Source organism: Macaca mulatta, chromosome 6 (genome assembly GCF_049350105.2).
Source record: "Macaca mulatta isolate MMU2019108-1 chromosome 6, T2T-MMU8v2.0, whole genome shotgun sequence".
Lineage (NCBI taxonomy): Eukaryota > Metazoa > Chordata > Mammalia > Primates > Cercopithecidae > Macaca > Macaca mulatta.
This window is the reverse complement of record NC_133411.1, coordinates 18,864,585-18,888,818: the sequence shown is the minus strand read 5'-3', so window position 1 is coordinate 18,888,818 and position 24,234 is coordinate 18,864,585. Positions and strand designations below refer to the sequence as shown.

Below are 24,234 nucleotides of genomic sequence, written 5' to 3'. Positions count from 1 at the left end.
TGCTGAGACCCATTGTGAACGTTGACTGCTCCATGATCAACTAACTTCTATGAGCCAGAAATCTTATCCTAGTCCAAATTTCAAAACCAACCTCCTCATCCTATTATGCGCTTTTACTATGTCCAGTGTCACCTGGTATTTTAGCTGTTCATGAAAGGAAAACCAGGGCAGATGCACTGCCTTTATGAGTTAGTGCCTGAAGTGGCCTTTCTCTTGTCTACAATACAGTTGCATCTCTTTCAACCCCATTCCCACCCCCACTACAATTTCTCAGTAGTGAACTTTGCTTTCTCAGTAGTGAGCTTTGCTTTCCCTGAGCTTTGCTTTCTCAGTTTTCTCAGTTTAATGAACCACTTATTCAGGTCTTTCCAGTTCCCGCCAGCCTCCTTTATTTCCTAATTATAAATTTGTCCTCCTTTTTGGCCAGTGATTCCTTGAACTGGTACAGCAGTGAAAACAAACAAGTAAAAATAAGCAAGCAAACAAAAACAAGAAAAAGGCAAAAAAATGCTTTTTTTCTTGGATTGAAACATCTCATACTTATAACCTGCATGGATAATACCGACTAGGCATAATTCAACAGAGATCTCCAGTGTAAAAAAATCCTTTTGCTGCAAAAGAGGGGAAGTGTGATTGTCTTCAATTCCTCATGTTCTGAGAGCATGTACTGCACTTTAGTGCACATTAGAAAATTTCCCTGTTCAGGTGGATGATTCCCAAAAAAATACTCACTCTGAGTGTTTGATGCATCGCAAGTTGACCCAATTCAATTCTATCAAACAGAGCCCAAGCTACCCTGCCTCACACTAAGCTAAGTACTTCCTAATTACAGTTGAACTTTCATGTAATATCTAGAAATCCAGAATCCAGTGGAATAATGTTCTAAAGTATAAGAGAAGTTATAAAATATGTGTGTGTTCATGTAAGGCAGGCCTCTTGAGTTTTCCATTTTCCTCCCCCTTAAATTCTGATTACTTATTGCTCCTTGTGGCAGACTATTTTTGGAAAAGGCACAACAGTTGCTTCATGTTTAATACTGAACAGGAAAAGTGAGATGTTGACCTCCAATTTTTATTTTTCTGTGTACATGTCATTACATATTTGTCTAAACCCCTAGGATATACAACTCCAAGGGAACCCTAAAGTAAACTCTGGGCTTTGGGTGATAATCATGTGTCAGTATAGGCTCATGGATTGCAACAAGGGTACCACTCTGGTCAGAGGTGTTGATAATAGGGGAGGCCAGGTGAGGGGGACAGGAGGGATATATGGGAAATCTCTGTTTTTTATCTCAATTTTGCTATGAACTAAAACTGTTCCTAAAAAAATAAAGTTTTAAAAAAATGTTTTAAATTATTCTCATTCAGACCATCTAATTCTTAATAAAAGACAAGCATGGCTGGAAAATGGTATGGAATATGCAGACACACAGGGAGAAAGCGTGCATGCTGCAAGTTTCCATGTGTCTACTTGAGAATTTCCAGATGCAAACGAAAAGAGAGAGATTGCAGACTAATCAGATGAACTCGCTTTATTTTACATTTTTACAGTTGCTATGTATTCTTCCCCCCAAAGTAAGAAACCCTCATCAGTGAGAAGTGGGAGGTTGGAAGAGGAGTGATATAAAAATCCTAGATAACTGACATCAAATATTCCAATTTATAGTGTTTCAAACTGTTGCAAGCATTTTTCTCTTTTCAGACAGAGCAGACTGAAGACTGATTTCCATCCAAATTTTGAAAAATAAAGCTGATCCTCCAACCGGGTGAGAGAAGAGAGAAAATTCTTGTTTTATAAATTAGAAGGCATATGACAAATGGAACAGTTCTAACCAGAGACTTTTTTTTTTTTGGCACTATTTTATATTTGGTATTACAATATGGAAGTGTCTTGTCCTTCACATGCAATTAGTGCCGTGGGAAAGTTGCTCTGCAATTTCTACTCACATTCCAGTCTTTGAAGGGACTTAAGACAAATGTGACCCATGTGACTCATTTTACACTGCTGAGAGAAATCGACTGTTCAAAATCCATCCTTCGATTTTGAGAGCCATGATTATAAAAAGTCAGATGAAAACAAATATTTGAGAAAGCCTTCCCTAGCAAATGTATCAATAATTGACAGAAGAAAAAACTCTAAAATCAAACGTCATAATTAAAGTGAATAAAGTACACATTTTAAGCATAATTCATAACTGAATTACAAAAGTAATTGTCATCATATTTTTATTGCTTAATCAATTTCCATACTCAAGTACACTAATTCCCACCTTCTTTTTGGTGTGACTTTTTTTTCCTTCGGGGCAACTTAGTCTTGATGTTTTTTCAAATGTATTCTATCTATCTAATTTATGTGAGCTCACGAAAACATTATTTGGTCTTTCTGCTCCAACAGATATGAAAGAGAAGGAAAGACCAAACAGAGGACCCTTAACGGGAAAACAGAAATCAAAGCAAATAACCAAGGGAAAAAAATAAGACATTAATGCTTATGATAATTTAAAAAGTAAATAAAATAAGGAAACTAGCAAAAACTCCTCAGCAGAAATTATTCCCAAATTGCTCAATATCAAGGGCTTACACACATTATCGAAATTCATTTAGTCAAAGGGTACATGTAAGCCTTTGGGGTGATGGAAGTGTTTTGTATCTTGATGGTGATGGTGATCTTACAGGCATATTTAACTGTCAATATTCATCAAACTGTACACTGGATGCAATCTATTACACATAAATTACACCTCAATAAACTTGATTACAATAAGAAAGCAAAACACTTGTTTATGATCCCTAGATAAAAGTTAAGTGCAGTGAAAATAAATGAACTATAAGTGATAGCAAATATTCACATTTCACAAAAGTCATTGCTTTAAAGGTACACTTATACTCCAGTATTTCTCAGTGAGGTTTCAAAAATCGTGATATGTAATAAATGTGAGGTATCACAGGCACCATATTCATTTGCAATCACAAGGAAAAGCAGATATAATAGTTTTTGACTTTTTGTTATTTCATTTATGTATCAGTCTGTTTTCACACTGCTGATAAAGACATATCTGAGACTGGGAAGAAAAAGAGGTTTAATTGGACTAACAGTTCCACATGGCTGGGGAGGCCTCAGAATCATGGCAGGAGGTGAAAGGCACTTCTTACATGGCGGCAGCAAGAGAAAAATGAGGAAGAAACAAAAGCAGAAACCCCTGATAAACCCATCAGATCTCGTGAGACGTATTCACTGTCACAAGAATAGCACAGGAAAGACCGGTCCCCGTGATTCAATTACCTCCCGCTAGGTCCCTCCTACAACACTTGGGAATTCTAGAAAACACAATTCAAGTTGAGATTTCGGTGGGGACACAGCCAAACCATGTCAATCTACAACTTAGAGTTCCATCCTCTCAGTGCTGGAAAAGTTGGAATGTTTCATATTTTATGGTAGAATAAAGTCTACAGATTGGAAGATAAGACACTGAAGTGCATTAACCATCAAAAACTGTGAAGAAGGCCAGGCGCCATAGCTCACGCCTGTAATCCCAGCACTTTGGGAGGCCAAGGCGGGGTCAGGAGATCGAGACCATCCTGGCTAACACGGTGAAACTCCGTCTCTACTAAAAATACAAAAAATTAACTGGGCATGGTCGCACACACCTGTAGTCCCAGCTACTCGGGAGGCTGAGGCAGGAGAATCGCTTGAACCCAGGAGGCAGAGGCTGCAGTGAGCTGAGATCACGCCGCTGCACTCCAGCCTGGGCGACAGAGCAATACTCCATCTCAAAAAACAAACAAACAAACAAACAAAAAACTGCGAAGGGTCTGAGAGTTCACCCTTCTCGCAAACTAACCAGTTAGCCAGACAAAAGTTTCATGAATGCTGGTAGAAGACACAAGACTCCCGGGTCACAGAAAAATAACAGTTTAGTGCTCATGACAATAGCAGTAGCCAAAGTATTAGCATTTTTTTGTACCAGTTAACCAGGCCTCCATTTTTGCAAGGTGATGCAAAGAGAACCAGATGGTACCTTCAGTGATTGTGCTGTAGAAGAGGAATCTTGAATTCAGGGAACCCGAATCCTTTATAATGGGCAGTGAGCATGCCTGGCCTTTGCTCCAGAAACACTGTCTCTATGTTCCAAGACTGTTCACAACACAAATATCCCTGAAAAGATAGTTCAGAATGAAGGGCAGTTAGTTGCTCACTCACAAGAGACGCAGAAATACAAAAAGTCTGTGGAGAATTGACCTCCAACAATAACAATTTAATCATTAGGAAAGTACTTCAGGGTACCTTGAATTCTTCAAAGAAAATGTTGGCTAATTTATTAGAAACCTCTGCTTTTCCAGGTCCAAGTTTTACACTAATACGTGTATATAAAAGTGCATACATTTTCTCAATTTGAGTCAAAATACCAAAAACTACACAACAACATTTGTATTAACTAACAGAAAACAGACATGGCAAGGAATAGCACACTACATGCATGTGCTGGACCTCCTTGTAAATCACCTCATGTAATCAATGACAATCCAACTGTTACCATCTATTTCAAATGATGAGTTCTTGTCCATGAAATTTATTTCTTATTTATCGAGGTAACAGGAGTAGAAATTAATCAATCTTCAAATCAGCTGCTCATAATCACAAAGTACATTTAATTAATGTGCTAGAAGAACAAATATTGGAAAGTTTTATTTGGCCTCAAACTTGACCCTACTTAGAAATAAGGTGACAGTATACTGCATTTCAAAAAATATACATTCCTCATCAGCTCAACAGCCCAAGCCAAAATATACATCATCCTAGATTCCACTCTCCTTGTCACTCTTCTCACATGCGGTCAGTTGCCCACTTCTGCCATCTTTGTTTAATAAATAGTTATTATATCTGCTTCCGAGCAAGGCTGTGCCTTTTATTTGTATCAACTGCACCTCCCATTATGCTGATGCATAGTCAGCACACAATAAAGGTTTGTGAAACGAACAAATAAAGGTTTGTGACGTTTATCGACGTCAGAAAACAATGCACGTGGGAATGTAAATTGGTACATCCATTATGGAAATCCATATGGAGATTCTTCCAAAAAATTTGGAAAGAACTACCATATGATCCACCAGTCTCGCCTCTGAGCATACCACATATATCCAATGGAAACGAAATCCATGTGTCAAAGAGGTATCTGCATTCCCATGTTCATTGCAGCATTATTCATAATAGCCAAGAGATGGAATCAGCCTAAATGTCCAACAATGGAGGGATGGATAAAGGAAATGTGATATATATGCACAATGGAATACTATTCAGCCTTAAGGAAGAAACCCTGTCATTTGTGACGTGGCTGAACATGGAGGACATTATGTTAAGTGAAATAAGCCAAGCATAGAAAGACAAATATCACATGTGGAATCTAAAGAAGTTGAACTCACAGAAGCAGAAAGTAGAATGGTGGTTACAAGGGACTGGTGGGGAGAAAGGTGGAGTTGGAGAGATGTTTGTCAAAGTATACAAAATTTCAACTGGACAGGAGTAGGAAGTCCAACAGATCTATTGTGCAATATGGTGACTACAGTTAATAACATTGGACAGTATTGTATTCTGGAAAATTTCTAAAAGAGTAGATTTTAAGCGTCCTCACCACAAAAATCATAAATATGCATATGATAATTAGCTACATTTAGCCATTCCAAATGTATGCATATTTTAAAATATTACATTGTACACAATAAATGTATATAATTTTTGTTTAATTTTTTCAAATAAGCTTTCTAAACAGAAAACATCATTAAAAATGAAAAGGAAATTTTAAAACCACAGTGCACAAAGAGAGATATGGAAAAAATTGATTTTCTTGGCAAACATGGATTTTATCTTTCTAACAATTATAGATATTTTCACACAATCGATAATACAAGCATACGTTTTGTGTACTGGTAAACACAAACCCCATTCAAAATGGTGACATTTTTTCCTCCATCTCCTGTTAGCAACCTGGTTGCACTTACCTGTTAAACATTAGTTTCCTAGAGAAGAAGATACTATCATTTCAAACTGCAGCAAACAAAATATTCTACAGGACATATAAATCCTGTATAAAACCTGAACTTTGAGCTATGAAATTCTGGTGGCTTTCTCAACCCAGTCAGTATGACACTGTGAAATCTAAGACTATACCAGAAATGCTCATTCATTTTAAGGTATGTGTGTTTATTTAAGGCTATTTTGCTTTTAACCAAGTGGTTATCCTCAAAATATACAGCTTCTATTGGGGAGGATAAAAGGAGAAAAATCAAAGTTTAATCTCCAGTTCTCATGGGAAAAATCTGAAGAGCAGTTGTCCTCCTTTAAAAAAAAGTTAATAAAAAATATTTTCATGAAAAGATAAGATCCTGGCATGTTAAGACAATTTAACCATTTTAATCTGATGCAATCATTTTCTCTAAAATAGATACTGTGTTTGCTATCCAATGGGCAGTGGTTTGGGAGAGCGTTTCTGAAAGATCCTTTGGTTAGTAGCCAGGACAGAATTTACCTCAGGAACAACAATATCCACACACAGTGACCATTCCCACTATTCTTTTGACTACACAGCTTACACTAAGGTAACAAAAACACCAGCTATGTTTTCAGGATGCAGTCAAGACCCCATCCAAAAAGAAAATAAAACTTACATTTTAAATTAACTTAAACGGTATGCATTAGAAGAGAGTGATTTTGCAATTGCTGGATCAATCAATCAGTCACTTGACTGTGACTTGAGAGGAGGTTTCTAGAAGAAATTCAAAGTTTGGATGAATGCCTGAGGGTAGTCTCTTCTTACCTTAATCCACATGTTTCTAACCCGTAATTATCTTAAAGTTATCGCACACACACACACACCACACACACACACACCACACCCTTTCTTGACTTCACTGAAACCCACTGTCCCCTAAGGATACTGCTTCTCCTCTCAAGCAGGGGCTGGGAGACGTTTTCCATCAAACTCGAAATATCCCAGTATCAGAACCAAGGCAGTGTCCTCCTGACTACCCAATGCCACTTGCAGACAAAAACTGCACTCTCTTTTGTAAGCTGCTCCTTTGAGTAGTTGACAATAAGAGCCTCTTCTCTCTCCAGTCCTCACTTAATCATTTGGTCACTCCTTAAAGAATTTAGCACCCAACTCGTCGTCTTCTTTTCACCCAACCTTACCATCATGCTAAGCAGATTTAACATCACTTGGATGTACCATCAACACCTTGACCAGCATTTCCCTACCCTGATACCCACTGATAGTTGTCATCATTCACCCCAAGCACCAACTTCCACAGTCACACCATGAATTTGGTCAACACTGGAAACTGCACTTCAGATAATTCTGCAATAATATGAATACCTTCACAAACACCACCACCACCACCACCTTCAGCTTCCCTTTCCAATGGCCTTGTTTTCGTCCCCTCATACAACATTTCTACCTATCAAGAACTGCAATCCAGTGACACTTCTACTTTCTCTACATTCATCCGCCTCCTCAGCTCTCTACACCTATCAGTACAATGTCACCTCCCTCCCCCGTGTCCACCTCCAACTCCTGGCTTAGTATTTTATCTGGCCTATTCCTATTCATCCTTACTCACACCGCTTTCTTAGAAAGGGGCTATCCATACTTGTAAGCTAGATGAAGTTCTTCTGTTAAGCCATCTTGTAAGTTCTTTGTGCTTTTCTTAGCTATTCTTCAAACACAACAATGATCATATTGCAATTAATGTCATTGTGGATTTGAACATGGAAGGTCTCTTTTATCCTAGATTGTAAATTGGTTAAGAGCAGAGATCATGACTGTTTTACTCTCAATTATATATGTTGACTAACACCATGCCTGGCACATAGAAGGCACTCCAGAAATATATGTGGAGTCACACACACACACACACACACACACACATACTTATGCATACGCACTCATACACTTACCCACAAAGATTTCTTCCAGTAAATGGGTATCTGTATTATGCAAGCAATGTGAAATCAAAAAGAACATTTTGGGGTTTTTGCTGCCTAACACCAAAACTAATTGCAGCCACTCTTCAAAAAAAATGCAATAACTTTACAAACAGCCACATCCTGATTCTTACAGTAGAAAGCTCTCCATTCTCTGCTGAATATTCATCTGTTGGGAGGGACACTCACCAAGAAGCTCAGCACTTTCTGTAAAGAGAAGCAGCAAGAATAGAAGATGTGTAGAGAGGAAAGAAAGTCAAAGGCAGGCTCCTGCAATGCAAAGGTGCCAGGAACAAGGGTGCAATCCCAAGCTGTGTAACACAGGATGGAGGAGGGAGATCTCACTTTTATTGTAAACAGCAGAATTCTTTAAAGGTAGCTCCATTAGCAATCAGATCTCAAAGATGGTGGAAACGCAAACACCTGCTTTCTCGTTAAGGCTAGGGGGCTCCAGCATAATTTCTCTGGACCAGGAAGATGGAGGAGTCTTACTTCTCTTCCCTTCCAACTGCATCCCCCACTCAATCCTAGATTGCACAAGGAAGTCAACACTACCTCCCCCTACACGCTCCAAATACCTCTCTTCACAGCGTTGTCAATAGATTCTCTTCATCCAATCTCGGAAGCAGTCTGGAAAAAGAAGCAGAAGAGAGAAGAAAAGGGAAAAGTTCAAAAGTACTTTAAACTCTGCCAAAAAAATCAATTAATACGAATATACACAGAGAAATGAATGACAGAGGTCACCGCAGCAATGTATTTCCTCATAACTCCTTCAACTGGCCAGGGCCAAACCAAGGTGTGCAAATAATCTGGGCAACTGTACACTTTGGCACACCTTTGCTATGTATGCATACCTTCAACATTTATTTAGAGAAGAAGCTGGAAATTGCACAGGGCAGAACCAGGAAAGAACTGGCAGAAGTGTTCAACTGCCTGGCCAGTGCCCTGAGCTTTAGCCCCAGAGTTGTATGTCCTACTCCGAAGCCCTACAAGTCATAGGACCCATTCACCCCAGAGCCAGTGTATCCTATTTCTTTTTTTTTTTTTTTTTTTTTTTTTTTTTTTTTTTTTTTTGAGACGGAGTCGCCCAGGCTGGAGTGCAGTGGCCGGATCTCAGCTCACTGCAAGCTCCGCCTCCCAGGTTTACAGTGTATCCTGTTTCTTTGAGATCTCAGTCCCATCCCTCTAGTGGTATCAAAGTACCCTCCATGTACATATAGTGCTGTCTTTGAAAGGAGCCATGATAGACTTTAATCCAAATTTACAAAGAGAAAAACTGGAGTCCAAAGAACTATACAATTAGCATAAATACTGGGACTACACACTGCCACATAATAAAACAGACAGCACCAAAATATATAATTAAGTATAACACCTATACACTAGTATAGGTCAAACAGCTGAATGATTTAAAGGAGTTTTTTGTTTTGTTTTGTTTTGTTTTGTTTTGTTTTAATCAACTAGGTACTTCTTAATGCAGTCACTTGGGCATGATACAAACAAAATCTTTCGAACTACAACACATCTTAGAAACAACAAATACTACTGCTGTTCACGTAGCAAGGAAAGTTACAAGTAAATCTCCCAATAGCTCAGGTGTAAAGAATTGTTCTAACAATATCCATTTGTATTAAATCAAATCACCAGACTAAGGCATCTATTTTGTACCGTTTACTCAGAGCGACAGACAAAAAGACAGGACTTTGGGTTTATTTATATAAACATTCTTCCACAGGTAGTCCGAGGAGGAAGGAGTACAATGTAATTTGACGGTGGATGAATCTGCACAAAAAGGAGACTAAAAAAGAAAGGTTTTTGTGACCCAACACTCATGGTTTACTTTTTAAAGTTGTGAGGAAAAGAAATGGCAAAGCTTTCTATTTCTGTAAGTTTTTGTTCTAAAGAATTGAATCAAAAATAACAATACCTAATCGTCTCCAAATTACTTCAACTAAAAACACCACTAAAGACCTTATAATTTTTTTTTAAAAGAATTCATTTTTCTTCCTTGGCCCTGAAAAGGATGGTTTAAAAATAGCTTGATTTGCATCTTATTCTTTTACTGCCTTTCTACAAATACATTTTGAAATGCTTACTTACGGGAAAGCTGTGGCCTGCTTAGCTTTCATCATGTAAGAGATCGCACTACTTCGCTCACCTGGAACTGTGGTGTTCTCTGTTCCCAGCAACGTGAAAGACCATCCAATAAGGAGCACCCTTGCTAAATGGTATGTTTAAAGTATGTATAGCTACACGTAGTTTCAAATGCATAACTGATTTCTCAAGAGAGAAGGGAACTCATGCCAGAAGCAAGGAAAAGATTGAAAGGCAGGCCTGGAAACAGAGCTGGCCCAGTAGCAGCTCCAAATATGGCAAAATGCTAGTGTTATTTAAGACACCAATACAACATCCCTGATGATGAAACAGGAGAAGTTCCCTTGCCCCCTCGCAGGGTGTGCAACAGCAGGAGGGGCTCGCTTCTTCCCTGCCCCACTGCTCAAACCTCTAGAGGAGCAGGCAGACGGCTGGGTTGTGGGATTCTAACCCAACAGCCGTGTCTAGGGGTGAACGATTGCAGCGGAAGCCCCAGTGGGCGTGTGTTACAGGGTGCTCTTTTAGTTTTGCCATCTGTAGGCGACTTGTGTTAGTCAGCTCAATTAGACCCCTGGCTTATCTCAAGGACAGAGGACTTTCTGTATCCTAAGGTCCTTGCCTTGTTGTACCGCAAGAATCAGATCACACGTGAGCCTGGAGAATGAGAGCAAGGTTTTATTGAGTGGAAGTAGCTCTCAGCAGGCAGGGGAGGCAGAAGGGAGATGGAGTGGGAAGGTGTATTTCCTGGGGTCAGGCCACTTAGCGGCCTGGATCTCCTCCGACTGCCCAGCCGAACTCCACGTCCTTCCACCAGTCGGTGGCCTGCCAGGGTCTGCCAGTGCCTGTGGACGTGCTCTTCTTGACGTCCTCTGGATGTCCAGCCGCTTGTGTGACTGCCCACTAGGGTTTCGGGGTTTTCATAGGCACAGGATGGGGGCGTGGCGGGCCAGGGTGGTCTTGGGAAAAGCAACATTTGGACGCAAAGGCAGGAGTGCCTGCCCTCACCCAGGTCTGTGGGCACAGGCCCCAGGGTGGAGCCCTGGCCAGAGACCTGCCTTTCTCCTCCCAGCACTTCCCTGCCCCCCTCCCTTATCAATAACATCTGCATTTGTGGCTGGGTAACCAGGGTATTCTTCACATAGTTGCAAGCGTCTGGCCAATATATTGATAGGGTTTGGATCTGTGTCCAGGCCCAAATCTCACGTTGAACTGTGATCCCAGTGTTGGGGATAGGACCTGGTGAGAGGTGATCGGATCATGGGGGAGGATTTCTCATGGATGGTTTAGGACCATTCCTTTGGTGCTGTCCGCAAGACAGTGAGTGAATTCTCAAGAGAGTTCCGGTTGTTTAAAAGTGTGTGGCACCTCCGTCACTCTCTCTTTCTTGCTCCTGCTTCAGTCACACGAGGTGCCTGCTCCCATTTCACCTTCCACCATAAGTCAAAGTTCTCTGAGGTCTCCACAGAAGTAGACGAAGTAGACCCAATATGCTTCCTGTACAGCCTGCAGAACCATGAGCCAATTAAACCGCTTTTCTTATAAATTCCACAGTCTCATTTCTTTATAGCAATGCAAGAACAGTCTAATTGATACATTATGTCTTCAAGTGGGGGTGAAGACATGCTGAACATTTACTGCTTGAAATATCCATTATATGATAGGGTGTTGTATGTTGAAAGCATGTATGTATATAGCTTACATTATTAAAAATTATTGCTTTAGAATAGAAAAAGGAAGAGTGATAAAATATTAGGCTGAACCATATGAAATTGCTGATATTTTATAATTTTTAGGCAACAAAATTCTCAAATGAGAGCTTTGGGTCCAATAAGTTTGCTTTGCCCGAGGCAACTTGCCTCACTACTGTAATTCAGGGTCAAGCCATGTCCGAGACCATCAGACATTTTGCACATCCAAGCATGACCACTCCATGCTATATTATGCTAAGACAGTCTCTATACCTTTCTCTGCTTTAAGTTACATAAGTCCCCTTTCTGTTACCCAACCTTTGTGGGTGCCAGGTCCCTGAAAGGAAGCTATAGGAGCAGGTAAAACTTCTTTCCATATTTCTTTGTGTGGAATTTTTACTTTTCAACTGTATACCAGATGTAAGGAAGTGTTCTTGCTCTAAGGCCATCTGTCATTGCAGAGGTAGGATAGATACACATAATGACAGAGTAGAAAAAAATAAGTACAGTGACCCAGGTTTAAATCCTGTCACCTGCTGTTATTGGTTGTGTTTCACTTCTTGACCTGCAGAATCCTTGTCTATAAAACTGAACTGGGGACCATGCCTAGTCATGTAAGTTCATTGTAAAATTCAAACAAAACGAAGTCTGTTAAGTATTTTGAAACGCCAAGATACAACCATGTCATCAGGGAAATTTACATAGAGAACAGAGTTGGGATAACATAATGCTAGAAAAACCAGAAAGCGATCGGACACAACGGTTCACACCTATAATCCCAGCACTTTGGGAGCCCAAGGCAGATAGATTGCTTGAGTCCAGGAATTCGAGGCCAGCCTGGGCAACAAAGCAAGACCTTATCTTTACAAAAAAAAATCATTAAAAAAGAAAAGAGAGAGAGAGAAAAAAAACTAGAGTGGGCCAAAGTTAAGAGCTCTAGAAGTTCAATTCCAAAAGGAATATTTATTCAGAATACATCAAAGGGTCTACTGGAATTGGAAACATAGTCATCATACTTAAGGATAAGGACAGTCAATTCCTTAGATGCAGGTCTTCTGAGTCAGTGGACTCCACACTCCTGGACTTGCATCCAGATTATCATCAACTTCTGTACTGATGCTTGCAGGAGATGCTCTGTAGACTCCCTGTATCTCTGGACACACAGAAAAAAGGACAGTCAAGTTTTTCATGTTGGACAGTATGAATTTAATTTGTAATCTCTATTTGTCACATATATCCATAATGTTCTTTGTGATAGTCTCATCTGAAGCTTCTGGAAAAATAGGGGAAGATCTTATGGACTGTTAGATTGGAAAGACGTAACTGCCCAAGACTTCCTAAAAGTTGACCCTAAGGGGACTTGTGGTTATGAATAGAATGCCGTTGGTTGCAGGAGAACACAATCCTGTTAGACTAACTAAAGAAGACAAATTAATTGCAAAAAATCCATTTAAAGAGATGAGTGAATTATGGAAACAAAAAGAATTAAAAGAACAAAAATTCCAGAGAGCAGAGTGTTTTGGCAAGGTTAGCTACCTTTCACAGGCTATTTTCTTTCTTGGGATATTTGCTGATTTGAAACACAGATCAGATCTGGTTCATGCAGAAGCACTGTAGGAAGGAAAGAGGAGTGAGCAAAGCTTGTGGCATTCATAGAAGCAACCACAACAATTTGGAAACAAAAGTATCCCCACATGCCTTGCCAATTTTCCTATAGCACCCTTGCTAAATTGAGACTGAGTAAAAGGTTAGGAGTTTCTGCAAAGTAAGTTAAAATCTTCAGAAGTCCCATAATAATTGGGAGGAGAAGTTCCACTTGAGGAAAGGAGTCTGCTCAGAACATGGCTGGTCTCCCCAAGATGCTCATCAAATTTGGATGGAGAATACGGCAGGATGCTAAACAGCCTGAACCTTCCACTGTCTTTCAGAGCTCTCAATCAACAGTGTAGAAGAGACAGGCCTGAGAAATAAAAACAGAACTAGAGGTGGAGGGGATCTTACTAAAATGTCAACCCAGTCTTGATCTAGCTCAGCCTCTTGGATTGGGGTGATGACCTCCTCACCTTATCTGCTCCACAGAGAAAACACAGATTCCTGTCTGGTCAAAGTAGCATCATACAGAGCTTTGACTTGTGCTTTTTCCACAATGTCTGGCATACAGTCACAAATTACTAACATAAAAAGAGGCAGGAGATTGTGATAAACTACCAGGTGAAACAAACAAACAATGTAAGTAGATGCAAAGAAAGAAAATGATATTTTATTTAGCATCTTAAGATTACATTTTGATACAATGATCAGTATATTAAAGAGACTGAAAGACAATATGAATGAAAGTTATGAAAAGATGTGGGGTTTAATCATTGAATCAAAATCTGTAAAAGTAATCATTCTAAGACTGAAAAATACAATACTTGAAATGAAGACCTCATTGGATGAGTTGAACAGTATAGCTGAAGATTGGCTCAATGATCCCAAAGACAGATCAACATGAAATATTTGACTAGAGCACAGAGAATGCAAAAGAATACACATATCAGTCACATGCAAGTCATAGTGCAAACCCCTTTATTCCTATTATTGGAGTTACTAAAGAAAAAAGAAAGAATAGGGTAGGACAAATATGTAAAGAAAACATAGTCAAGAATTTCCCAAAACTCTTAAAGCTAGCAATCTTCACATTCAAGAATCTCAGCCAACTCAGGATAGCTATAAAGACTCCTCAAGGATCTAGAACTAGAAATACCATTTGACCCAGCCATCCCATACTGGGTATATACCCAAAGGATTATAAATCATGCTGCTCTAGGCCGGGCGCGGTGGCTCACGCCTGTAATCCCAGCACTTTGGGAGGCCGAGGCAGGCGGATCACAAGGTCAGGAGATCGAGGCCACGGTGAAACCCCGTCTCTACTAAAAATTACAAAAAATTAGCCGGGCACGGTTATGGGCGCCTGTAGTCCCAGCTACTCGGGAGGCTGAGGCAGGAGAATGGCGTGAACCTGGGAGGCGGAGCTTGCAGTGAGCGGAGATCGCGCCACTGCACTCCAGCCTGGGCTGGGCGACAGAGCGAGACTCCGTCTCAAAAAAAATAAAATAAAATAAAATAAATAAATAAATAAATAAATCATGCTGCTCTAAAGACACATGCACACGTATGTTTATTGCAGCACTATTCACAATAGCAAAGACTTGGAATCAACCCAAATGTCCATCAATGACAGACTGGATTAAGAAAACGTGGCACATATACACCATGGAATACTAGGCAGCCATAAAAAAGGATGAGTTCGTGTCCTTTGTAGGGACATGGATGCAGCTGGAAACCATCATTCTCAGCAAACTATCACAAGAACAGAAAACCAAACACCGCATGTTCTCACTCATAGGTGGGAATTGAACAATGAGATCACTTGGACACAGGAAGGGGAGCATCACACACTGGGGCCTATTGTGGAGTGGGGGGAGGGGGGAGGGATAGCATTAGGAGATATACCTAACATAAATGACGAGTTAATGGGAGCAGCACACCAACATGGCACATGTATACATATGTAATAAACCTGCACATTGTGCACATGTACCCTAGAACATAAAGTATAATAAAAAAAAAAAAAAGAAAGAAAGAAAACCACAACTAGGCATTTCACAACTAAACTGCTGAAAACGAAAGACTTGCTGATTCTAATGGGCTAGATGATCAATGTGCCACAGTCCTTATTTTAAACCCATATAAAATATTTCACAAATTATCTGAATATCGCTAGTTTAAAAAGGAAATTCATTTCAACAAAGTCAAAACAAGGGACAAATGAAAGATGGATAAATTGTGTTTATCATTTGAAGGTTGTAGCTGCTTTTCAAACCAGATAGAAACCATTTGTTTCTAATTGTCTCATAACTGAGATAAATAAAACCAATTTTAAGGAGAAACTTTATGCCTGACAAGTATGAGTCAATTGGAACATTGAGAAAACAATTCAAAAGAAGTCGAGTTTAGAACTTTACATCTTAACTCTTACTTTGTTTTGTGCTTTGTTTTTTGTCTTTTGTTTTCTGTTTTTGAGATGAAGCTTCGCTCTTGTTGTCCAGGCTAGAGTACAGTGGTGCCATCTCGGCTCATGGCAACCTCAGCCTCCTGGGTTCAAGCAATTCTCATGCTTCAGTCTCCTGAATAGCTGGGATTACAGGCATGTGCCACTATGCCCAGCTAATTTTTGTATTTTCAGTAGAGACGGGGTTTCACCATGTTGGTCAGGCTGGTCTCAAACTCCTGACCTCAGGTGATCCACCCGCCTTGGCCTCCCAAAGTGCTGAGATTACAGGCGTGAGCCACCGCAGCCGGCCTTAACTCTTACTTTGTATGTTGACTTTAGAAAGCACAGATATACACTGTAGACAGCTTGACTGAGATTGCTCACATACCAGAATAATAGAGAATCAGGTGTCATTGTGGGTAGAAACAGAAGTAAGAAATCAACATTTACTGAGCCCTTAACAGTGCCAGGTATTAGACTACCTTTCTTACAGAGAGCACTGCAGATATGAAATGAACTTCACATAGATCACACATGGATGTGGAAATGAACCCATTCATTAGCCTGAATGCCCATAAGGTAAATCATTTCAGACAGTACAATATCTTCAGCTCCATCTCATTTCTTTTTTCATTCTATTGAGAAATAAACATTCATTCCAGCTGCCAGCTTCTGGATTTGTCTGGAGTGTTGCAGACCCAAGTGGAATCAGCCTGGGTTCCCATCGATTTCTTTCTTCAGAAACTAAGCTTGTGTTCCTCTTCTCCTCCCTCCTCTAAGAAACTACTGAGCCCTCTCTCTCTTCACTTGCACCATCCCCTCTCCCCACCCACAAGCCCGACTATGAAATGGGATGTCACCCTACTTTTGCCTCCCCTTCCAGCACATATATTCATTTCATCTTAAATTGTTTCTGCTAATCACTTTGGGAAACAGAGATAATTAAAATCATAAGCATGAAGGGAAAAAAATGAAATCATAAACATGAAGGGATTCAAAATCTCATCATTGGCCTGAAGCTGTGCTTCCTGGAGCACTCTTTATTCTACATCTGAAATTATAACTAAGCACAGTTGGGATTCTGCCCCTCTTCCCCCACTGTCTCAGCTAATTTAATTCTGGGTCCTATTCGTTGATTGAATTAAATCCTACCGATGTCATGAAAACATCCAATGTTTCCCCGCTCCAAGTGTTCAACTCACAACTCTGAAGCCCACCAAGAGGTCCCTGCTGAGGTACCAGCTATTTCCTCTGTAAGGCGGTAATCTCCAAGGTAAACAATCCACCAGCACCTGGTACCTCTCCTTACCCTGCCTCCTTGGAAGAAAGGAAAAAGAGAATTTAGCAGAAAAAAATTCCTAAAACCTAACAAAGTGTCCCAGCCCCTTTGGACAGACCTATGTACCCATCTGTCATAAGTAAACCCATACAACAAGAATGTTGCCATGTCTTTAAAAATTCGTGAGTTCCAGCCAAGCGCAGTGGCTCATGCCTGCAATCCCAGCACTTCGGGAGGTCAAGGTAGGTGGATCATGAGGTTCAGGAGATTGATACCATCCTGATCCACAAGGTGAAATCCCATCTCTACTAAAACTACAAAAATTAGCCAGGTGTGGGGTGCATGCCTGTAATCCCAGCTACTCGGGAGGCTGAGGCAGGAGAATTGCTTGTACCCGGGAGATAAAGGTTGCAGTGAGCCGAGATCAGGCCGCTGAACTCCAGCCTGGCGACAGAACTACACTCCATCTCAAAAATAAATAAAAATAAAAATTCCTGAACCCTCAATTTGTCTCCCCTATTCACTCAATTGAGTCATTATCTTTCCAAGCTAGACACATAGGAGCTATCTTTTCCTCCTTCCTTATCCTTTCCATTTGATCTGTGGTCATCCCTCATTCCCCTACTTATTTTATCGCCCCCTTTTATCCTCACACTTTTTCTCTTGTATGTTGAATGTATTTGCTAGTTACATGTTAATCACCCTTGAATTATCTTGAAAGAAACTGATACCGGCTGATGTTTCAAAGATTGACTTTCTATACCTGTTCTGTACTTTCACTTTAGTGATCATTTATTCTATTGTTTTAGGTTAATACTGTTGTTTTCATACCTTAAATAACTTTGCTTCCCACAAAGTAGAGGGTTTTGTTTTGTTTTGTTTTGTTTAGCATTTCTTATTTAACGCTTTATAAACACAATAACCTAGGAAAAGGGGTTACTTTACATCTACCTTCCACTCCTGCAGCTTTGATTCCTGGCACACAGCATGAAAAGCAAGCAGAGGAACACAGCAGTTAGCAACTTTCACCACTTTTCACCTGTTCTTCCCCATTATTGAATCTATCTAAGGAAGACATCATTGTGACTGCCAGGAGATGTCAGGCCTCAAAAGGGAAGTTGAAAATTATGTAAGAAATGAGCCCAGTGACCTCCATTTCCTTGCCTCCTTGGTAAATAATTTGTGGTTTTCCAAAACTGGAGGCATATTTTAGAGTTCAAGCAAGCTTGGCAGTAAATTGTCCCAAGGCTCATAAAAATGTGCACACGGGGTTTTGCAGACACCAAATCAAATAACTAAAGTGAAGTGAAACCAAAACAGAGCAGATGCGTGTATGCACAGGCATATCCCAGTCCCAGAACTGCAGACAGAGTTGTCTGTCTTTTACTGTGTAACATAAATTCTAGAATATTAAACAGTTCAGTGGTAGGGAGGTGCAAGTCGCTCTTCCTTTAACCTCCAAAATATTTCTAACATCCAGTTTTGACTGCTTTCATCAAAGAGATAGCTCATGGGTTACAACTTCAAACTTTGGAACAATTCAGGGTTTAGCAAAGCCATTGTCCTCTGCTTCTTGACTTCTGCATGTGCTGAGAGGATTGGGAAGGGAAGTTGGCGCTGTTAGTAAAGAAACGGAGGACAGAGGTGGGGCAAGCAAAGACACAGGCTCTGGTGTTGGAAAAAAAAGAAAAACAAACTTGAGGATCCTAGCAGGCTCCAGATCACAGGGATTAAGAAGAAATTGGCTCAAACTTAAATACTAAGTGTTCACTTCTATTTCCCTTCTGAATAAAACAGTAAGGGGATTGTGCCAATACCCTCCAGCAGTTAGCAGAAGAGTCCCAACTAGAATACAGAACTTGAGACGGTAAGTTCACTGCTCAGTGGACATATACCCAGATCACAAAGCCTTACAAATAGGGCTTTCTACATCCTCCCAGACCCTCCTACGTGTTTGTTGTTTTTGTTTTTGTTTTTTTCCTCAAAGCGCCTACCTGAATGATCCTCTTCAAGAGAAACCAGGTCATAAGGCTTGTTCTCTTCTCTGCTGCAACCACGCAATGGACCTTGAAATCACTCAGAGCGAGAACCAGAGCCTCACAGTGGCCTCCAGGGTGTCCACCATCTGCTGAGCTTACACCTCCACCCGCCCTGCCACCCTCACCTCTCAGGTCCCTCCAGCTGAACCCCTTTTTCACTCTGTGCCAACCGGATGGGGCTCATCGCTGCCTGCGTCTTTGCACTTTCTACTCCTCCCCCAGAGATCTTCTCACCCTGTTCTCTCTCCGCCCGTAAGTCTCTGCTCAGACATTACCTTTTCAGGGAGGCCTCTCTGACCATATTATCTAAATGGGTAAATGACAACTCTTCAAGACTCTTGTCCCCCACCTGGCTCTGCTTTTGCATACGGTACTTACCCCCTTCTCTTTTTTTTTTTTTTTTTTTGCTTTGAGATGGAGTCTCGTTTTGTCACCCAGGCTGGAGTGCAGTGGCGCGATCTCGGCTCCCTGCAGCTTTCACCTCCTGGTTCAAGTGATTCTCATGCCTCAGTCTCCCAAGTAGCTGAGATTACAGGCATGTACCGCCACACCTGGCTAATGTTTGTATTTTTAGTAGAGATGAGGTTTCACCATGTTGGTCAGGCTGGTCTTGAACTCCTGACCTCAAGTAATCCATCCACTTTGGCTTCCCAAAGTGTTGGGATTACAGGCATGAGCCTCCGTGCCCGGCCCTCACCTTCTTATATTCTATATAATTTTTGTCTTCCTCACCAGAGTATGAGCTCTGTGAAGCCGAGAGCTTTCCTTCCTTTTCTTCACTGATGAATCCCAGCATAAAAAATTATGTCTTGTACACAGTAGGATTCAACAAGGAGATCTATGTATTATTTATATGTTTTTATATATCTCATTGACATATATGTTGTTTACATATATATCTTATTTACATATATCTCATATAGGTATATACACAAATGGTCCCTAACTTACGATGTTTTCAACTGTACAACGGTGTGAAAGTGAAACACATTCAGTAGAACCTGTACTTCAAGTTCCCGTACAACCATTCTGTTTTTCATTTTCAGTACAGAATTCAATAAAGTACATGACATATTCAACACTTTATTATGAAATAGACTTTCTGATGATGATTTTGTCCAGCTCCAGACCAATGTAAATACTGCGCATTTACAAGTTAAGTGTCTAAGCACATTTGCAGTGGACTAGGCTAAGCTACGGTGTTCGAAAGGTTAGGCGCATTCAGTGCATTTTTGGCTTGGAATATTTTCAGCTTACGGTGGGTTTATCAGAACATAACCCCATCGTAAGTTGAGGAGCATCTCTCTCTCTCTCTATTTTCTCTCTCTCTCTCTTTCTCTCTTTCCATATAAATGTATATACACACATACACACATATACATATATATACACACACATATATACATGCTCTGTGTGTGTATAGAGAGACAACTCTGTTCTCTGAGTGTGTATATATATATGTGTGTGTGTGTGTGTGTGTGTGTGTGTGTATGCACAGGGAGAGAAAAGAGAGAAAGAGAAATCAAATCATCCATGGCTACATTTGAGAATAGATTTGTGTAATGATCTTTATTTTACCAATCAAAAAGTTAATGAAGAAATGGAACGGACAAATACAAGTACCAACAATATTATACTTAATTAAGGTTTTTCTCTTTTGATTTAATGACTAGACTTATTATAACTTCTTCTTACAAAATAAATTATTGAGCAGAACACAGGTTTGTTGAGGACCAGGAATTTTCAGGCATTCAGAAGTCTATCCTAGTCCATCCTCTGGGTCTAATGGAAAGTTACTTGCTCAATGTTTATGTGAGCCAGGAACCAGCAGAAGTGGGTGCATGACTTCAGTGAAAACACAGGGAAATTTTAGAGGGTGATGGCGTCGGAAGTCAAGTTGCATATCTGGAAGCCATCTCTTCCGTGATTCGTGACTTTAAGGACAAGTGGACATTTTTGAAAAGGTACATGGTGGTTTCTTTATAGTTTGGCACAGAGTCACTGTGGACTCAGGGTGTCCCAGACACAGGGAGCAAAGTGGGTGGCAGAGGAATCTAAGGGTGGTTCATGCTGACTGTTTGATCCAGCAGACATTTTTGAGACTTCTAAAAGGTTGGCATTTTATGGCCTATTTAGTCATTTAAATCCTCGTGGGCCTTTGACCAGCAGAAGTGGGTGAATAACTACAGAGCAGTTCAACCTGAACTTCCAATTGCAAAAAAGAAAAAGTGAGGGGGCAGGGGTTTGCTGGTGAATGACAGTCTCTTCGTGAGCTTCCCTGAAAAATAAAACAAAATTAAAGTTAAAATAAAACAAAATTAAAGACTACTGAAAACTAATCTAATAATATTGACATTTCTTCCCCCAAAATATCAGCTTTAAAGAACTGAATAGAGGGTGGTGGAGAGACTGAGCTTTCCTTTGTTATTGTTCTCTTTTGATCATTTCACTGCTCCTACTTTATTTTAATAATGCGTCCAAAGACTGATTGACCCTCTGTCTCCCACTTTAATAAAGGTTCATTAGTGGATTAGGAGAGATTTGAAACCGAGCCCAGTGGAGTCAGCAGAGACAAGTTCCAAACAGCCATTCAGCACATTTTGAAAAGCGCCAAGCTAGCAACTTGGAAAAGAGCCACCAATAAAATGTGGGTGTACTTGTGTCCATGGAACCCCAGTGGACAGACAAAGCACCCCCACTTCCAGGAGGGGCAACGTGGCTCACTGAAAATGTTCAAGGCAAAGATTGTTGTGTCTACTTTGAGCCAACCCCAAGAAAATAAATATAGCCCATCCACATGGAAAATCAGGGAGAAACTGATGACCACATATATTATTATAATCAAAATAAGTAAATAAGTGCAGCCACTTGTGCTACTCTGGAATCCCAGCATCCTCTTTGAAATCTACAAGCCCTTCTCAATCGTAGCAGGTCCCACACTCCTACCTGGCCTACAGAGGGGGTCAACCACTGGTGTTTGTAAGCACGCAGGTGGTTCACACCTCAATGCTTCGCTTCCTTCTAAGCCTTCTCCAAGGGTGAAACTAAGGAGGGAGCTGTTGACTTCATCCTTTTTCCCTGTTTCCATAGGTTTTATCAAAATTATTTCTGATGATATTTTCAATATGTACACAAAAATTCTACTTCTATTAGTATTACGAATATGATAACAAGCTAACAATTGAGCACTTGTGAATTTTTCTAAGAACGTTACAGCCATTAGCTCATTTAATATTCAGAATCCTGTAACACATTATAACCCATACTCTTGATTGTCTGATTTAAGCCATATCTATAATGTCCTTTCTCTCCCAAATTCAAGCAAAGGTGGTCAGAAGACACAAATCAGGCCCATAAGTGAGTTTCTGCTTATTGGAAATTTGAGAAAAGCGTTGATTTTCTGATAAAAAGGCCAACTCAGCTAAAACTCTCCCATGTCTCTTTTCTCTTCTTTTTGTATGAAAAGTAGAATCGCACACACGGTATGGCAGAGACAAAAAACCTCATTTCTCTCACACTATTGATCAACAGCACCTGCTCTTTGGGTTTCTCTTTGTTTAAGCTACTGTAAGTCATACTTTCTGGTACTTTCAGGCGAAGATATTCCTATCAGATGCCATTTACTGGTGAGGAAGCTGACACATGATGAAATGAAGCCATCTATCCAAGATCACCCAGGTGAGAAGTGCAAAAGCTTAGCTTAAACTCAAACTCTTTTTTCCCAGAGCCCACATTACTAACCACTATGGCATGCTGTGATGCCCTTGGCAACCATTAGATTAGAAATAAGGACATTCTAGGCTGGCCCGGTGGCTCACATCTATAATCCCAGCACTCTGAGAGGCCCAGGTGGGCAGATCACCTGAGCTCACAAGTTCGAGACCAGCCTGGACAACATGGCGAGACTCCATCTCTACTAAAAATGCACACGAAAAGAACCCAGGCATGACGGTGCATGCCTGTAATCCCAGCTACTCAGGAGGCTGAGGCTGGAGAATTGCTTGAGCCCGGGAGGAAGAGGTTGCAGAGAGCTGAGACTGCACCACTGTACTCCAGCCCAGGCAATAGAGCCAGAAAGGAAAGAAAGAAAGGGAAGGGAAAGGAAGGGAAGAGGAAGTGAAGGGAAGGGAAGGGAGAAGGAAGGGAAGGGAAGCCGCACACCACCACGCCCAACTAATTTTGTATTTTTAGTAGAGATGGGGTTTCACCATGTTGGCCAGGATGGTCTCGAACTCCTGACCTCAGATGATCCACCCAGCTCAGCCTCCCAAAGTGTTGGGATTTGCCACTGCAGCCAGCCTATTGTTATTCTTTTACTCAAGTTCTCTATACAACTTTTGTATTAGCTACAGAAACACAAAGTCAAGTTCTGAATCCTCTTGCCTCTGCTTGCAACTCTGTTGCCATCTCACCCATCCTGGATCTAGCCAATACTTTCCTTTAATTTTAAATTCTTTTAATCTGTGGAACATGCCAGTATGCCAGAAGTTTCCTAACTGTATTCATTTATATGATGCCAAGGGAAAATGGAAAGAGGAAGAAAAGAAAGGGGGTGGGGAATGAGAAAGGGAGGATGGGGGAAGGGAAGGAAAGAAAACATTGTTATAACTATTTTACCAGAATTGATACATTGTGTTGAGATAACCTTTTTAACTTTCTATTTGGAAATAATTTTTAACATTACAAAAAGTCACAAAAATAAAAATAGTACAAAGATCATCTATCCATTTAGCCTTTACCCAGATTTTGCTGCTGTTAACAGTTTATTCCCATTTGCTTTGTCATTTGCAATAGATGATAGATGATCAATAGATCAGTAGATTAATAGACTGCCAGATGATTGATAGACAGACAGATAAATAGGTAATTTTTTTCTGAACATTGTTTTTTATCCCTAAATACTTCAGTGTATCCTAAGGGATATTCTTTTCTACAACCACCATGGGCTTATCAACTTCATACATTTGCATTGATACAATAATTTTCCTACTCTAACAATCATATTCTAGTTTTGTCCATTGACTGAATAATGTCCTTTCTTGCATTTTCTCCCACCAGTGCAGAATTGGTAGAGCTTCATTATAGAAGCGTTTGTTGCTGCTGTTGCTGCTGCTGTAACTG

The 24,234-nt window shown here is 40.4% G+C and overlaps 4 long non-coding RNA genes across 4 annotated transcripts in view; all 4 read right to left on the bottom strand.

The window, feature by feature from the left end:
* Positions 1-10,369, bottom strand: part of LOC144341387 (uncharacterized) — a 39,677-nt gene extending 29,308 nt beyond the window's left edge. Inside the window, exon 1 of the long non-coding RNA XR_013418291.1 lies at positions 10,136-10,369. This is a non-coding gene — a long non-coding RNA (uncharacterized LOC144341387). The remainder of the gene's footprint in view (positions 1-10,135) is intronic.
* Positions 1,516-8,715, bottom strand: LOC106998672 (uncharacterized). Its single transcript, XR_013418289.1, has 2 exons — positions 6,663-8,715; positions 1,516-4,155 (listed from the first exon to the last, which is right to left on the bottom strand). It is a non-coding gene; the product is annotated as an uncharacterized LOC106998672 (long non-coding RNA).
* A 361-nt stretch (positions 10,370-10,730) lies between the features above and the next one.
* Positions 10,731-19,265, bottom strand: LOC144341386 (uncharacterized). Its single transcript, XR_013418290.1, has 2 exons — positions 19,069-19,265; positions 10,731-12,912 (listed from the first exon to the last, which is right to left on the bottom strand). It is a non-coding gene; the product is annotated as an uncharacterized LOC144341386 (long non-coding RNA).
* A 1,398-nt stretch (positions 19,266-20,663) lies between these two features.
* LOC106998673 (uncharacterized) overlaps positions 20,664-24,234 on the bottom strand; it is a 29,566-nt gene continuing 25,995 nt past the window's right edge. Inside the window, exon 3 of the long non-coding RNA XR_003730260.2 lies at positions 20,664-21,391. This is a non-coding gene — a long non-coding RNA (uncharacterized LOC106998673). The remainder of the gene's footprint in view (positions 21,392-24,234) is intronic.